Source organism: Arachis ipaensis, chromosome B01, assembly GCF_000816755.2.
Source record: "Arachis ipaensis cultivar K30076 chromosome B01, Araip1.1, whole genome shotgun sequence".
In the NCBI taxonomy this organism is placed as follows: Eukaryota; Viridiplantae; Streptophyta; class Magnoliopsida; order Fabales; family Fabaceae; genus Arachis; species Arachis ipaensis.
Window position 1 is genome coordinate 106,868,655 of NC_029785.2, and position 9,095 is coordinate 106,877,749.

Below are 9,095 nucleotides of genomic sequence, written 5' to 3' on the forward strand. Positions count from 1 at the left end.
TAGAAGTTAATTTTTTTAGATATAAAAGAAGTTTTAGTATTAACACTCAGTTATTGAATTTGTTTTAATATAACACTCTGTTATTTATTATGTTTTTTTAAAATTATGGAGACGAGACAATATGTTCTCTGTGTATCGATAATATACTTTTTTTTTTACTAAAGATAAGAGACTCGAATCCACAATCTTTTAATTGAGTATGGAGAGACTATGTCATTTGAGTTATAACTCATTGACTGTATCGATAATACATTTATGTATTGTTAATATATAAAAATGTATTATCCTACTTTTATAATTTTAAAAAATACCATAAAATTCAATAATCAGATGTTACATCAAAATTCTTTTAATATCTAAACGAATAAACGTAATTTAGAAGAATGGATATTTTTCTTTGTCAAATATCTTATGAAAATTATATTTGTCAAAAGGAACTGATTTTGTCTTTAGTGGTTTTTCTTTTTTCTTTTACTTTGTGATTCATGATTGAATTTTCTCGAATATGGATATTGCCGCATATAATAGAGATGAAGACGACAAATTTTTATTATCTTTATGTTTAGAAAAGAAAACAAGTACCGAAAGAAAGCTAAGGAGTGTAGGGCGACTATGATTTAGGGTCTAATCTAGACGGCAGTTAAAAATGGCATACATGTTTCTCTTTTAGCAAAAAGTAAGAAAAATTTTCAGAGAATTATATTTAGTTTATTGCCGTACGAGAAGTTTTTGGTATGGGTTGTAAGATGGATCAGGAATTTGTAGATCGAGGCAGTGGCCGGATCGATTGACTGAAACTATAGGAGGTGGTACCTGCAAAGACATTTTCTGACGCTCAAGTCAGAATGGATCTAAGAGGAGTAAGGTGTGAGGAATGAATGACGTACTTGAGGGGGCCTCTGGCTCCCCTTTATATAGTAGGTGGAAGTTATCTCATCTTATCTTATTTAGATAAGATAAGGGAGGTATTTGAATTTGAATATTGGTTAGAAGGTGTGGGGGCTGGTTTTGGGCCTTCTAGAGAAAGGAGGCGGGTCCATCCCGGGAATCTGGGTTGGGGCCGCTCCGGGTGTGGGACCCGAGGGTTGGGTCCATAACAGTTGCCCCTGCAGCGGGAGAGCGAGCAAGGTCGATCTCGTCGCTGGAAGATTCGCGTTTGCCGTTTGTGCTTTTAGTAGATCTTTTTGGGGCTGTTGGAGGGGGAGCCTGAGTCTTGATGGTTGATCGGGAGGCCGTCTTTAATGTGGGCCGGGGAGCGGAGCCCGTGAGAGGGCGTGAGGCAAATTTGGGTTGTCGCATTCCTTGGAAATTTTGATAGGCTCATGATTTGGTTTTGCCGGTCATGATCGGGAGCCGTGGGTATTTTCTTGGTTGCTTTGCGGTTCAGTGTGGGGACCGATTTGAGCTTTGGTCAGTCTGCGTGTCTTATCGCATGCCTGTTGTTCTTCCCGAAGGGGGGGTTTGTCAGTTATGTTTTTCCAAGGCTTTTGTTATCTCATCTTATCTTATCTGACTAAGATAAGGGAGGTATTTAAATTCGAATGTTAGTTAGAGATTATAAAGCCAGTTTGGAGCGTCATCATCTTATCTTATCTGGTCGAGATAAGGGAGGTATTTGAATTCAAATGTTAAGTCAGGATACTGGAAGTTATGATCCGTTTATGTTGGGTCAGGATATTAGAAGTTATTGATCCGTCTTTGGGCCGTGAGGATTGTCTAATCTTTAGAATTGTCGGGTTCGGTGACCGTTCCGAGGAAGGACCTGGAGATCGGGTCTGGAACAGTTGCCCCCGGAGCATGAGAGCATGCTTTATTGGTCTCAATACTGAGTTGTTGGGGAGTCCGATTCTCTGTAGTTTTGGGAGACTATGAAGGGTCTGGAAAGGACATGACGTCATCCTGCGCCAATTAGCAGGATGTTGGTGAGTTTTGCTTTCCACGAGTTGGAAAGTCATTAGCTTAGACCTTAACGCCACTATTGTTGACGAGTTTGGTTTTCTATTATCGGGATACCGTGAGGGGCCTGAAAAGGGACTGATGTCATGTTGCGCTGATTGGCGGAATGTTGGTGAGTTCAGCTTTCCGCGAGTTGGAATTGTGTGGCCTTTTTGGGCTATTATTATGAACTTATTTTAGGCCTCTTGGTGGGCCAATTTCAATACTTTGCTTATTTAGCTTATTTGGATATCCATTTTGTTGGGCTTGGAGGTGATTGGTTTCTGGGGTAGCCGTTTACCTTATTTGGATATCCGCTTTGGTATTTGGATATCCGTTTTGTTGGCCTCGGGGTGATCGATTCCCAGGTAGCCGTTTACTTATTTGGATATCCATTTTGTTATTTGGATATCCGATTTGTTATTCGGATATCCGTTCTGTTACTTGGATATCTGTTTTGTTGGACTCATGGTGATTGATCCCCGGGTAGCCGTTTACTTATTTGGAATGTTATTTGGATATCCGTTTTGTTGGCCTCGGGATGATCAATCCCCGGGTAGCCATTTACTTATTTGGATATCCGGTTTGTTATTTGGATATCTATTATATCATTTAGATATCTATTTTGTTGGCCTCGGGGTGATCGATTCCCGGGTAGCCGTTTCCTTATTTAGATATCTATTTTATTATTTGGATATCCGTTCTGTTATTTGGATATCTGTTTTGTTGGCATCAGAGTGATCGATCCCCGGGTAGCCATTTACTTATTTAGATATCTGGTTTGTTATTTGGATATCCATTTTATTGACCTCGGGGTGATCGATCCCCAAGTAGCCGTTTACTTATTTGGATATCCGATTTGTTATTTGGATATTCGTTCTGTTATTCGGATATCCGTTTTGTTGGCCTCGGGGTGATCGATTCCCAGGTAGCCATTTCCTTATTTGGATATCCGTTTTCTTGGCCTCGGGGTGATCGATCCCCGGGTAGCCGTTTACTTATTTGGATATCCATTTTATTATTTGGATATCCATTTTGTTGGCCTCGGGGTGATTGATTCCCAGGTAGCCATTTACTTATTTGGATATCCGTTTTGTTATTTGGAAAGGATCAACATTGGGGTTAGTAAACAAAGGTGACTGAGTAGTAGGAATGGACTCAAAGGATGAGAACCGAGAAAACATGTGGTGCTCCCAGAAGATAACATGACGAGATATACAAATACGTTTAGAGAGAGGATCCCAACAACGATAACCCTTGTGTTCAGTGCCATAACCAAGAAAACAACACATACGAGCCCGAGGTTCAAGTTTACTATGTTCATGAGGTTGAAGAAGAACAAAACATACACAACCGAAAACTCGAAGAGAACTATATCTGGGGGGTATGATAAAAACGCTCAAAGGGAGTAACATTACCAAGAACAGAAGAAGGGAGTCTATTGATAACATGAACAGCAGTAAGAATAGCTTCACCCCAAGTACGCTCAGCACACGAAGAAGAAAGAAGCATTGCTCGGACGGAGTCAAGAATGTGGCGGTGTTTGCGTTCAGCTCTACCATTTTGTTGAGACGTACCAAGACAAGAAAACTCAGACAAAGTACCCTGTTCTGCAAGAAAGGCTAAGAGTTTGGAATCACGGTATTCCATAGCATTATCACGTTGGAAAACCTTAATGACCTTGGAAAACTGAGTTTTAATCATAGTAGCAAAGTTGATATAGATCTGAGGTAACTCATGGCGATTAGTCATCAAATAAACCCAAGTAAAATGGGAATAATCATCAATGAAAACGACAAAGTATCGAGCTCTGCCCATAGAGGCAGTGGGAGCGGAGCCCCAAACATCAGTGTGAATGAGATCAAAAGGAGAGCAAGCAAGAGATGAATTATTGTGAAAAGATAAAGCAGGTTGTTTGGTAGTTTGGCAAGAAATGCAATCAAAAAATTCATTTGGAACCTGACCTAAAACACCCTGAGACACAAGAGGACGTAGTTTTCCTAAGGAGGTGTGGGCAAGACGTTGATGCCATAAGTGAAGGGTAGAGGGAGAAGAAGCAGCACAGATATTTGGTACAGGAGGAATATGAAGATTTTCGAGTTCAAACAACCTTCCGACCTTACGTCCAGTCCCGATGATTTGTCCCGTCCGAGGATCCTGTACACGACAACCAGAAACGAAAAAAGTGACGTCAAAACCCAGATCAACAAGTTGACCAACAGAAATAAGATTGAAGTTTAATTTGGGAATATAATAAGTATCAGGAAGATTAAGAGTTGACTGGGATATAGAACCCTTGTGTGTTACGTGCAACAGGGAGCCATTTGCAGTATTGACAGAAGGTCCATTTGTAGTGGTAGACATTGACGAGAAAATATTACGCAACGGAGACATGTGATTAAAGCAACCCGAGTCAAAGTACCATTTAGAATTACCTGGAGGGGTCGATAAAGCAGCAGGGGTATTAGCAGAAACAGAGAGAAGACGCTGAAGAAGAGATGCAATATCAGATAGAGAGACAGGAGACGAGTTGAGTGGATCAGGACATGGTGAGCGTGTAGGACAGGCAGTAATTAAATGTCCCGAGAGCTTGCAGTAACGGCAGAATAGCTGTGAACAATGATAGCTAATATGACCTGTCTGGTGGCATGTGCGACATTCAACAGAAGGACAGTTGGGAAAGAGGTGCCCCAGAACAGTTACAGTTTCGACAGAATTTACCATTTCTGTCGGTGGCAGAAAAAACATCTGGCTTTTCCATGGTAGTGGTCACAAAGATCAAAGAGATGAGAGAAAACAGCAATTTCGGAGCAGAAAATGAGAAATCGGTTTGCAGAATCGGAAAGAGCTCACCAAAAAATCTTAGAGAGGGTCCCGCTTGTCTGCCACGTCAGCGCCACGTCAGCGGTGACGTCAGCGCCACATCAGCGGAGCAATGACACGTGGCAGCGTCTGATATGAGCGGCAGACCACGTTGGCGATGAGGTGGAATGCGGGTGGGCAACCGGATTGGGTCGGGTCGGGTCAATCGTGGGTGCGCGGGTCGCTGGAGAGGCTGACGGCGTGACACGTGGGCGCTCCAGGATCGTTTGATCAGCAGCAAGATCCAACGGCTACTAAAGCATCTGGGATGAGGAAGAATGAAGGTGGGCAGGGAGCTTCCGGCGGCGCGTGACGGCGCGTCCAGTGGCCTCGGGCGACGATTCCGGCAGCATTGGAAAGTTGACGAAGAGATGAACACAATGATGCCGGAGATGACGAACCAAAGCGTCGGAAACAGATCGAAAAACGAGTTCAAAGAGGCACGGGTGGAATCTGGAAGGAAGATCAACCTGGTCGTGGCAGCGTCTTTCGGCGGCGCGTAGAGGCGCGTCTGGCGGCGAATGGCGGCGGTTCCGGTTGCGATGGAATCACGGCGACAAGAAGAACAAGATGGTTACGGGAGTGATGAACCAAAGCTTCGAAAAGGGAACGAAAAAAAAGGCCAAAGAACACTGCCGGAAAGGAAAAATCAATGGGCTATGAACTAATATTCATTGAAAAAAAAAAAGGCCTAAGCTCTGGATACCATGTTATAAACAAGAGAGAGATATGAGAAAAGTGTTTTGTGTATTATTCAGGTTGCTGAAAGGTACAATATACAAGAGGTATTTATAGGTGCTAAATGAATCAGAATAATAAAGGCATATAATTCTATAATTAGTATACAGATATACTATATAAATATAGACTATACTAATTGGTCTAAATTGATGCTAATGATTCTCTAATACAGTAATTTTATGCTACTATTTCGATTTACTTGATGCATAATAAAAACAAAATGGCCTAATTCAATTTAGATATAAATATGCTTTTTCTAATAAATCTATTCGACCTAATTTAAATTACTGTTAAAATTTGTAATTCGAATTATCCTATTTTAATTTATATAAAAATAGACTTGGGATATACACGTATCATTTTTTAATTTGAATGATACAGATAATATTTTCATACATTTAGTTTATCTAAGTAGTTTATCCTAAAAAAAACAGAAATTAAACAAACACACTACAAAGTTGTTGATCCTAGCTTGGTGCTGTGTAGCACAACATACGGATCTTTGAAAGAATCTGTTGGTCAAGGATTACGAATTTTCTATTTTTCGAGGGTTGATCCAACCAATTTTGAATCACATTATAGTTGAGAGATTATGAGAAGAATATTTAGTGTACCATTAAATCTTATAAAAAACTATCAAGCTGTGTTTTATATGAGTCTTGTTAATTAGTAGTCTCAGATATGTTTATTTGTGTTTTTCGAAAAAGTAATTTTGCATCTAAGAAAATTTGAAAACTGAATTTATTAGAAAAAAGTTACTCTATTTAACATATTAAAAAAATACTGAAAATTCATTTTTACGAAATTTTGATAATTTTATCACATTTATATAAATATGTCAAAACCAATTTTTTTAGTAAAAAAGTTATTATTTTATGAGAGAAGATTGAAACCAACCATCTCTAATTAAAATCAGTTAAAATATTTAATTATGAAAATTTATGTTTATGTTAAAATTCTTTTTTATATTTTCTCTTTCTCAACAAAAATTTTATTTTAGATGGAAAGAAAATGAGTTGGATTACTCGACAAAAGTTCATACCTCGAATTGTTTTAGGCTCAATTTGACTTAGATCATTTTATTAAATATATTAGACTCGTACTTCAAAATATTTTTTTTATAAAAATAAATTATTTTTAATTTAAACTTTTAAATATTCACTTCTTTATGAATATTCTTGACTTTATGTGATCATTAATTTAATACAGTAATGTTTTGTCAGATTACGTTCTTCAAAATTACAAGAACGAAATTGTAATTTTCTGTAAAATAATCTATTAGAAGAACCATCCAATGAATTGGACAAATACATTTTTTTCTTTGATTCGCATACTCAATCGATTACTAGAATGAAATAATCTATTTAATTCACATAACTAATCTATTGGCTGGGGAAAAAAAATATCCAATCCATTAAAATAGAAGACACAAAAATTATTGCATCCGTTAATAAAAAAGCAATCAATCGATTGTGTAATTCTAAAATCAATTGTTATGTATAAATTCAATCAATTAGATATTAATCTAATCAATTAGATAACATCAACATTATAATTCTCACAAACATAAAATATTCCGATCAGCGACGGATCTGTTAGAATTTTTATTCTAATTAGGGTCCAATTTGTTAATATAGAAATTAGTTTGAGTGGTATTGTAATTATTTATTATTATATTGATAGTTGGTCTGTTCTTTGATGAAAAGAACACGATTGTTCATCATAAACTTTATAAAATTTGGGTCCCCAATTCTGATCATAAGAACAAAAAAAATACACATTAATTCCATCTGGCTCTCTGTGATTCAAGAATTGAAAGTTTCAAATTAAATCAAAGAATTTATTGGCAATGGCTGGAGGTACATAAATTACTGGTTTTATAAAGAAATCTAACATGTGGTATCAGAGCAAAATTGTCTCTGCCTTGCCATTTAAAAATTTAATTACTGTGCATTATTTTGATAAATTATTTTCAAAAGAAGAATGTATAGTATGAATTTTGAAATAAGTAAGAAAAATCATTGAAAGTTAAAGTTGACGTACCATAAGAAGAGAAAATAATAAATAATATTCTCAGAAAGAATCTTCTAAATTTGTGTTGTAGTTGCTCTTCATAATAATATAATTTTCCATGATTTCTATAAGTTTTCTTATTCTTGAATTAAAAAAAAAAAGAGAGAAGAAGAAAGGAAAGACGGTGGAAGAAAGAAGACAGAATAAACTTGTTTCAATGGATAAATTTTGTTTGTTATATAATATTAAATACTTTCTACTTTTACGTTGAAGTTGTTGTGTTTCAAAATTTAAATTTTCTAAATATTGGCAAAATAGTTATCCACTAAATCATCTTCACTTTTGATATTAATCATGTTATTGAATTTATTTATTTAATGATTATATTTGCATGCAATATAAATTCTTCCGTTGCATATCATATTGTGATTAATATATGATTTATTGAGGAGTAGCCACAGCATCCTTAATAATAATTATATTTAAAGAAATCACATAAATATTAATATGATATATTTGTAATTGTTGTGAACTATATAATAAACTTACTCACAGGAATTTATTATGTTATTCACATATAATTAGATTGAAATAGAAAATATTTTTTACTTCTTAATTAGCCTACAGGTATTAAGAAGTAGTATTTTATTTTCTAGTTTCAATACTTTAGTTCATATAGTGAATATTATGTGTGTTAAAATCTTTGTCCACATGTAGATTTTAATGACACTATGATTTATATTTATTTTGATATGACTTGCATTGGCATGTATTATCATATATTATGGATTTTGATGTGCCTATTTAAAGTTGAGTAATGTTAGCATGATTTATTATTTGCAACAGTAATGATATCTGAAACTGTATCTGAAGTTCATTTGTTAAGTGGTGACAACTATAAAGAATGGAAAGATAAGATTCTCTTTCACTTAGGGTGTGCAGACCTTGGCTATGCTCTTCGTAGGGAAGAGCCTCCGACACCTACTGATGCTAGTTCTCAAACCGAGGTAGAATTATACGAACGGTGGGAGAAATCCAACCGTTTAAGTATGATGTTCATTAAGTCTCGTATTTCAGCTAGTATCTGAGGTTCAATTCCTGATTGTAGGAATGTTAAGGATTATATGAAGGCTATTGATGAACAGTTTGAGTCTTCTAGTAAGGCACTTGCAAGCACCCTAATGGCACAATTGTCATCTATGAGGCTTACCGGCGTAAGAGGTGTGCGTGAACACATCATGAGGTTGAGAGATATTGCAGCACAACTGAAAGCTTTAGAGGTTGAGATCTCTGACTCATTTCTGGTGCATCTTATTCTGAATTCTCTTCCTGCCCAGTACGGACCATTTAAGATTTCTTATAACACACATAAGGAAAAATGGTCCATTAATGAATTACTGGTGATGTGTGTGCAAGAGGAAGGAAGGCTAATTCAGGAACTTGGTGAAAGTGCACTATTAGTGACAAATAAGGGTAGTAAAAGGCAAGCTCATAAGAAGAAAGGAAAGGGTATTGTATCCCATCCTATGAAGAAAGAAAGTGCA